Source organism: Sinocyclocheilus grahami, unplaced genomic scaffold (assembly GCF_001515645.1).
Source record: "Sinocyclocheilus grahami isolate Dianchi unplaced genomic scaffold, SAMN03320097.WGS_v1.1 scaffold1156.1, whole genome shotgun sequence".
NCBI lineage: Eukaryota > Metazoa > Chordata > Actinopteri > Cypriniformes > Cyprinidae > Sinocyclocheilus > Sinocyclocheilus grahami.
Window position 1 is genome coordinate 541445 of NW_015506335.1, and position 9579 is coordinate 551023.

General features: G+C 37.5%; 1 long non-coding RNA gene across 1 annotated transcript in view; it reads right to left on the minus strand.

The window, feature by feature from the left end:
- The window catches only part of LOC107567408 (uncharacterized), a 13818-nt gene extending 4500 nt beyond the window's left edge, over nucleotides 1-9318 (minus strand). The window contains exons 1-2 of the long non-coding RNA XR_001606641.1: nucleotides 9298-9318; nucleotides 3030-3073 (exon numbers count right to left, since the gene is read on the minus strand). This is a non-coding gene — a long non-coding RNA (uncharacterized lncRNA). The remainder of the gene's footprint in view (nucleotides 1-3029; nucleotides 3074-9297) is intronic.
- Between the last annotated feature and the right edge of the window lie 261 nt (nucleotides 9319-9579).

Consider the following 9579-nt stretch of genomic DNA (forward strand, 5'->3'; position numbering starts at 1 on the left):
TGAAGCTTCATCAGCGTTGCCCTGGAATCAAGCGAGGATCACCTGCTCGTCCTCGTCACAGGCTGATCGGTCACAGCTGCAGCTTATCAGGCGGCAGCTACATAAGCCACGCAAGCCCTGCCACCTTTGAGACACTTCTCCATGAGACTGAGCATTAACTCGCTCTCTCATTTCTCCCACAGACAGCAGCGTGTGACTGACCAGCCCCACAGGAGCACAGCACGGACCCACGGCACTGGGAAGTAGGACGGAGCGCACTCACGGCACCGGAGCACCCACCTGGACCTTTTCTCTTTTGCACACCCTCTTGTGAATAAATCCACCCTCTGGGGCATTTATTGAAGTATACAAGTATTATATGAAGTATTTATACAAGTCTCGGTTAGCCTAACGCAGTACATGTAGCAAGGTGTATATATATTATACGCACACACATATACACAAATAAAAACAAGTAGATAGAATAGAAAGCTAGTGTTTGTTTGTTTTTTTTTTTATAAAAAAATAAATATAGATAAAGTAGAATTAGAATAGAAAGTGTTAGAGGGTCAAATAGTATGTATGACCTGATACTCTAATAGTTCAGGAGACTTTACATGGTTTTTGCACCTTAGTTGAATGTGGAGAGACAATCAAACATCCTGCTTCTGTTGTACAGCAAATGTTATCAGTCTTTTGAATGGTCCACTGTGTATAATGCACCATTGCATGTACATACACAAATGTATGATGATGGATGAGATGATCCAATAAGATTACATTTCATCATTTACATGCCATCAGTAATTCAAAATGGGCCTTTTTCCAATGCCGACAGAATATCAAAGTAACTTAACTATATGCAATAAGGTCACCTTGTGATTTGCCATTGATCAGTGCCAGTTTCGGTGTCTGTTCCAGGTGAAACGTTGGTCTAAAGGGCAATTATCATTCCTGATATGTGCAGTTAGGTTTTCAGAGTTCTCTTGCTCATTCTGATTTCAGCCCCTTTGTTTAGCATGTATGAGGAAACATCTGCAATGCTGCTGCGACAGTCTGCATGTTTGTGTTTCTGGGGGTTTTCATCAGCTTGTTATTCCTCCACATCAACTGCTGATGGCCAGCCATAGGTGAATTGAATGTGCAGACGGCCCAGTTCCTGGGCAGCAGGGTGAAAGACAGTTGGATATGTTTTTAGAAGATGGATTACGACTCATACATGGCAGGTGAGCTCATGCTTAGCAGCAGACATTTCCCAATGCTGAATGGCTCACAGAGCTGCCTTAGGCTACTTGAATACAAATGTCATCTGCACCCTCTCCTTTCCACACCCCATAGTGTGGAAAGGAGCACGATGCATGTGTTATTAGACTTTATACGGAAATAGCTGACCACGAAGGAGGAACCTACTGAACTATAGCTTGCCAAAGTTGTCAGAATACTATTTTGAAAAGTAGTAACTTACTACAAGCTATTTCAGGCAAACATATTATTTAAAAATCTAGAAATCAGACTACGCAATTATTAAAAAAGAAAAAAAAGAACAGTTCAAGTACAGTAATTAATAATAAATGGTTTATGTGGCAAAAATAATGACAAACATATACAGGTAAGTGTTTATTCAGCTTCAGGCACTTTTTGGATTTATATTAAAACTGCTGTACATTTAAACTTATTTTTAACATTTTTTAATGAGTTAATTTATAATTTTTTTTTTATTGTTTTACTATTCTTGTAGACCCAGACTTTCAATCTCAAACTAGTAATATTCACTGTAAAATGCATTCTTACTCATTAAAAATCATGATAATCTTAAGAAAAGGTTATTAATATTTACTGTGTGAAAATTATTACCAATGTTTATTAATTAATTAATTTATTTATTTATTTATTTATTTATTTTTGCGTGCGTGTGTTAGTGGACAAAATTAACTAGTGAAATTGTGAAAATTTTAAGAGAGTGCCCATAATCAAGGGAAAAAAAGCATGCATAATTTTACATCAAATATACTGTAAGTTCATTTAATGAGTTCACTTATAAAAAAAAAATAAAAAACCTTCATAAAACAGAATCAGACTGCTACTTTAGAAATAACTATGATTCAAGAATTGGCTCAGCTTGCTTGTGCATCACAGACTTGGAGATAATATATATACAACAGTTCTTTCTGGTCCTCGAATCTGATTGGCTGATAAGAGTGCGATATTAGAGTCATAACAGAACTCCTCCAACCGTTTCACCGTTTGTATCACTCCTCTTGCAGTGTAGGTATACGTTCACGCCAAATCGTAATTACCGTGATTACGAGATACCAACTTGTAAAAAGCGTTCACGTCCTCGTAGAACTCGTAATTACAACTTGGGAACTGGGAATTTTCTAAGAGCTACAACTTGTACCATCTGACCACCACCTCAGATTCGTTAGGTGCTATGTTTACGCATTGATAGTGCCGTAGAGTCCAAGGGTGTGAACAGCTCCAAACAGAATGTCACGTGTTCTCATCTCAAAATTACAGTAATTACGACATGGTGTGAATGCAGAATATTTCTCACAGCGTCATGATGGATGCCTAAATCCACAATAATTAAAAAAATATATAAATAATGATAATAATACTGTTTTTGTGTCACGGAATGCAGTTTTAAGAGTTTTTAGGCAATAATGTACTTGTTTAGACTTCAAATATGCAGTTTGCTAATAAAGATAACGTCTATTTGAAAATTTGCTTCGTTTTCAAAGATGTGAGCTCCAGGGTGTCAGCGGCCTCACCTCGACCAGATCTTCTGGAATTTGCAGCTGGCTCTGATGTCTCTATAATGGTTAAATATGAGATATGTCACGAATCTGGTCTATAAACTTCCGTTCACTCACCACCAGAGGTCACCCGCTCTCCACATGGACTCTCACACTACACAGACTGTTACACATCACCCTGGACAACATTTTCCATGCTCCATTGCACTAATCACAAGCTAACCTGAAACGAATCACACACAGCTGCTACCAATAACACAAACTATATAAATCAGTCTCACACCACCATTCAACGCTGAGTATTGTTTAGCGTATATCACTGTTTAGCTGATAGCTACCTTATGCTGAGTTCACACTGCACGACATTAGCCCGATTTTTCACTCGCCAACAGGTTTTGTGAAATCGCCGACAAATGCCCGAAATCGGAGGCAAATCGGTGCTCGTTCACGCGAGTGACAATCACGCAGTGTGAATTATCAAAGACGCGATCTGAGGAAATCGCCAACACGTTGCCGACGCCTGCAAAATATTTGGCATGCTGGTCTCATTCTTCTATTATTTGTTCCAGAGCAAATAGTTTGGGCTGAGGGCAAATTTTCATCACATTATTACATAGCTTCAATTATGTATATCAGAGCGCTACCCTTGTACTATTGACTGAATTGTCTAGTAACTTTTATGATGAATGGTGTTTATTATTCAAGAAATAATATTTTATACACGTAATAGTAGTATTTATTATTGGGAAACAGTGTATGTTCGTGATGGTGATTTTAGTGACATTCTGCCATTAGATGGCGACAATAGACTGTTTTATGAGTCAACAGTAAAGACTTTTGTATCGAAAGAGACTGAAGCGGAAGTTATTTTTACTATTAATAACAAGCTTGTAAGACAGTTAACAAATGCACTGAGCAGTGCTGCCATCGGAAATCACACTAAACAGATGAAAGGACAGTACGACAAAGATATCGCTTTCCTCAGCGGACATTCAAACTAATGTTTTACTGTGAATATGAGATGGAGCTGAAGAATGAATGCTGTATCAGATGCAGATAATCACACTCGCTCAGTCAATTTCTCTCTACATAATACAGTGATTCAATATACTGAAGCAACTCAACGTTCCTTCATTACTAGTTCTAAAGTGACGATTTGAATTAGAGGCTTGGGCTCAACTGTTAAACTGTCAAACTGATATTTGAATCTGTGGTGGAAGGAAGTAGTTCTGCACAAAAGAGGGTTTTAAAAGACACTCTGTTGTTGTTTTTCTTATGTATTTACACACTTGTGCCATCTAACTGTTGTATAAACGCAATATCACACGAGTAGACGTGAGATATGGCTGTATATCGGCACACTGTGATTACCTACGGCCGAATAACAGCGGTGCCGATATACTGCCATATCTCATGTCATAATATGTATATGGTGATGAAGTGTCATGTCATTAAATGATGTAAAACATCTTGCAAACAACTGAGCTACTGTAACGCTACCAAAATTTTTATTAAAAGCATCACTCCTTTAAGTAAGTTTAGTTTAATTAAGACGTTTAATTAAGACCTCTGCTTGAAATACTTAAGATTTCAAAGAAGAGGTTCCTTACCATCCTGCCATGGAGATCCTTGAATCAGAATGTTGCTCTGGGGTGCGTCTCTAAGGTCTTATTAGATAGACTTTGTGAGAGATTTTGCTGTGCTGCAGTACCCTGAATCCAATAGTATCAACAGTCCAATACATGTTTATGCGGATACAGAAACATTGCTTTAGGACAGAAGCACATACATTGGCCAGAGCATGCCAACAATTGTTTATACCAAATGTTTCACATTTTTCAAATGTAATACTTTTTTCCGGAAAATGTTATATTATCAGTATAACAAGGAAATAAATGTTGGCCTTGCAGGCTGCATGCAATAACAGAGTGACATTTAGTTTACATCCAGTGAAGTCCAGTGAAGCAGTGAAGAATGTTTCACATTTTTAAAATGTAATACTTTTTTCCATTCAATTTTATATTATCAGTATAACAGAGTGAAAAGTTTAAATGAAACGTGGATTTCAGAACTGATGATCATGTTATCTAGCATGCTTTTAGATAATCATATTGTCAGAAGCAAGAACTTCTGATTTCATGTAGAGATGAGTTCACATGGTCACTAATTCAGTAACAACATATTTAACTCAGAAATAATGCAGAATTTATATTTATTTCCAGGTTTAAATTGCCTCAGTAAACTCCTAATTTGCTGCTTATTAATGGTTAGTAAGGTAGATATAAAGTTTAGGTATTGGATAGGATTTGGGATGTAGAATATGATCATGCAGAATATGTGCTTTATGTGTAATAAATAGTCAATAGTTTAGTAATAGGCATGCTAATAAGCAACTAGGTAATAGTGAGAATTGATTCCTATACTAAAGTGTTACCATGCATATTTTTTTGGACTTCTTGAGTCCTCTAATCTCTTCAGCTGACATTCTGTTTGATCTTCCCTGTTTCATTACTAGTGCAATTTCGAACAGCAGAGAATCAGGCCAGTCCAAATCTACAGCTTATAATTGGGCCTCAACTATAGCTAGCCAGATGTGATATTACCCCACTCAATGAACTGCTTAATAACTCGCTGCTTTTCTGAGACATGCTCTTTGATGACACCATTGGAACAACCATCGTGAACAGATGCCTACGACAAACGGGTTTCAGAGTTTTATTTTCCACTGCAATAAGGTTAATTTTGCTGTGGATTGATGCTGTAATGATAGCACTATGTCCTGTACTCTGTGCTCTGTCCTGTATTTGCCCGCCTATTGGCCGTTTATCACAGTCAGCAGCCAGGACTATGTCCACAAAACCAAATCCCATTCCTGTATACAGTGTAAGGTACACAATGTAAGCCCAGTAAACAATGTAATGTGATCTAACATGTGAAGCACTGTAACGAAAGGGTGACAATATGGCTGATTTAATTGTGTAGTCACTGCGATGTCCCCTGCGGTATCTGACATGTCCTTATTCTATAGCCAGCTAGAGGCAATTATCTAAGCTTAGCCTCACAATTTGCCCCCTTGGCATGTACTGGTCCACTGTTTGCTTTCAATGTTCTGTAACTGTTGAAGAGAATGTGTTGTGCAAATACAATGGCACAACATGCAGATGATATTGTAAGTTGTTATATGCCGTCTCATCTCTGGTGTGGCTGATTGTGATGCATGATGCATCAGCTAAATGCATCAACTGAAAGAGGCAGTTTGTCTGCACTGTTTCTCTGGTCAGCACTGATTGATGTGTTCTGTGAGTAAGAAGCATTGTACCATCACCAACCTGCCACCTCACCCCTGAGGCACATGCAGCCTCATATACCCGCCCCATTGCTACCAAAAATTAATACATATTTAGCTGTCTCTGCAGTTGTTTAAGCCTGTAAATTATACTTAAAATATAGTGCTGAGTAAAAATTATGAAAAACGGAAGGGAATAAAGGTTGTCCTCGCAGGCTGCATGCAATAACAGAGTGAAATCTAGTTCACAACCAGTGAAGTCCAATTTACAAACAACTTACTATTTAAAACTGTTTCTTGGTAGTGAATCAAAAACAAACAGCACAACCAGTGTAATCCGATTCATGAACTAATTACCATTTTCCTTTTAGTGAATCAAAAACATACAGCGCAACCAATGTTTGATTCAAGATCAAATTACTCTTTATCGATTTATTGATTTATTTTCTGGTTTGTTAGTTTGTGAATCAAAGGTCACGTACAAACTACAGTTAAATTTGGTTGTCAATTCACCTATTAGTGCTTAATCCTGTTCTGTACATACTGTATGCAGTTCAGTCATTTACAGGAGAGACTATTGGATTCCCCAACCGAATTAACTCCCAAAAATGTCTGGTATTGACACTACATTTACAAAATTATCCGCATTGTGTATGGAACCAAACTGAACAACTAGCTGTTAAAGGTGTATTTAAATGCATACCCCAGTTGTGTCACTTTTCTCTGTAAGTGTGGGTGCAAGAAATCACAGGGAACAAGGTACGTCTTGACTCATTAGTGTTGCCAGAAAATAAAATAATAATAATAATAAAGCAAATATGAACAAGCCCATAATAAACTTAAAAACAAATGTTTTATCTTGGAAATAAGCCACATACCAACATATTGTGCCCAGTACCTGCCTTCTTAACTCCATAAACTGGATCACTTTATGAGCCAAGCCCAAACAACAAGCCCAAAGATGCTAAATAAGCATCACTTATAATGAGTGGACATGGCAACACATTAAGAGCATGCTCTGCAAAGCAACCTTTCAAACCTAAACAAAACATGACGACTCTGTCGAAGGTGGCTTAGTTAAAATCGCTGAACATAAGTCTATGGTTGCTGTAATTTTACTTTGGTCAAAGATAGCAGATACCAAAAGCATGAGACACCAGAGGGTTGCTATTGTTACCATGGTGTCAATCAGCACAATTCAAGAGTGAGTTCTGTTCCATACACAGACGAAATTATAATTTAGAGGATTCACTCTTGTATTTAATTGTGGTTGTCACCCCTGAAACGTTACAGTGTGTACAGGGCCAAATAAATATAGCACAACCAGTGTAGTCCAATTTGTGATATAATGAATCTATTAAAATGTTTTTATAGTAAATCAAAAACATACAGCGCAACCATGAAGTATGACTGACAAACAAATTATTATTTTAAACTGGTTCTTTGTAGTGACTCAAAAACATATAGAACAACCTAGTCCAATTTGTGAAGTAATCATTCTTTTAAGCTAGCTCTTTTTAGGAAATCTAAAACATATAGCGCAACCACTACACTCATCCAAGAAAGGTATAAAAGCTGTCAATAGGGTGATACCAGAAATCACGCTTTCTTTCTCCCGTTCTCTCTCACAGATGCACACAAAGTACAGACACGCACTCGCGCACACACGCAGAGACGTGGACAGAAACTTGTTGTCAGAGCTGCGGCTGCCCCGCGAATTTATCAATAAAATAGTTAAGCATTTCTCAGTAGTGAGGTTCTTGAAGCAGTTCAACTTAAAGATTCACTATTAGTAGACGCTGCTGCTGAATACTGCTGAGAGACACACAGACACAAGTATTCACATGCACTTAATCTCTCTCTCCCTCTCTCTCTCTTTCGCTCTCTCTCTCTAATAACTGCGTTAGACTGCATTAATAACTGCGTTAGCCTGCATACCAATGGCTCAAGCCTCTGTTATTAGCTCTAAAATGACGTTTTGAATTTGCAACGAAAGGTTTGGGATGAGGTGTTTAAAAAATTAGCTAGTTCAACACACATGAGATTTCCTATTAATGGAACGGTCTTTCTCAGTTCTCAAACAAATTAAGAACTACATTAGATTTTTATTGACTGAAAGCAAGCACTTATTGCAATAGAAAACACCGTAATGGTTTCCACTGATTAAGGAATATTTTTGTTGATAGGCTGAGAATTTTATATATTTTATTTTCATTGTGTTTTCTATTGTTTGGTTATTTATTTATTTTGCTTTTTTATTTTTAGAATTATTATTATTGTTTTGTTTCGATTATTGTTCCTTAATATGGTTTAATTCTTTGTATTATTGTGTTTTTGTCTGTTAAAAAAATATATTTTTGTTTGCTTGGGTGGTAATATTAGGCATATTATATCAATGGGGAAGGGGGCCCCAAAATTTTTTTTTCCAATGTCACGAAAAGAGGTAAATCCGGCCCTGGGTGATACACTTTCAAAAAATAAAATGTAGGTACACTTTTGGTACTAATGTGCACCGTTTAGTGGTAAATAAGGTACAAATGTGTACATTTTAAAAAGGTACTGCCCCCAGTGACAGTTTTTGTACCTTCTTCTGAGAGTGTATACAATTCACAAACATGTTACTCTTTTAAACTGGTCCATCTTAGAGAAACGTAAACATCACATACACATAACAACCAGTGCAGAGTGCAGACACAATGAAATGACTCTCACGAGTGAGAATTTCTTTCATATTATACAAAATATTACTGAATGCATGGTTACCCAACATTTCAGCCCTGCAGCAGTTTTCATGGAGGCATCATGTTTACTGAAGTTTGTTTGTATTCACTCAACTGCATCCACCTGGGTGCCTGTCACAATCCTCAGTGGAAAGTAAAACATATAAAAAGAAAATGTTGGGAATATTTTAACATACAATAATTATATCTGAATATTAACTCATTAATAATTTGACTATTTTAATTAATGCATTATTTAAAAAAAATGAATTACAGTGTGTGTAATTGTTACGAATCCGGTCCATGAACCTCCGTCTGCTCGCCTCCAGAGGTCACCCTTCCACTACTATGGACTCTTGCACCACACCACTGTTGCACTTCACCCGGACTACAGTTCCCATCATCCATTGCACTGATTACACATACACAGTTGATTGCACACAGCACTGATTGCACACAGCTGTCATCAATCACACCTTCCCTATATAACACTCACTCTTATCCCCCGTCAAGCTGCCAAGTATTGTTTAGCGAATATCATTGTTTAGTTGATGACCTTACGGAGCCTGCTTAGTTTTCATAGCCTTAGCGGAGTCTTGCTTTGTCTGTTTTCCTATGTTTTGATCTTTGCCTGTGTACCTGGATTTATCCCTCTAGTCTCACCCTGTTGGATTCCGTTTGCCATGACCCTCGCTTGTTTACCGGATTGCCCTTGCCTTGTCTTTTCCATACCAGTTTGCCATTGTCTGACCCATGCCTGTTTCTGACCACGCCTTTGAATAAAGTTTGCAAATGGATCCATACATCTCACGTCGTGTCTGCCCAGTAACAGTAATGA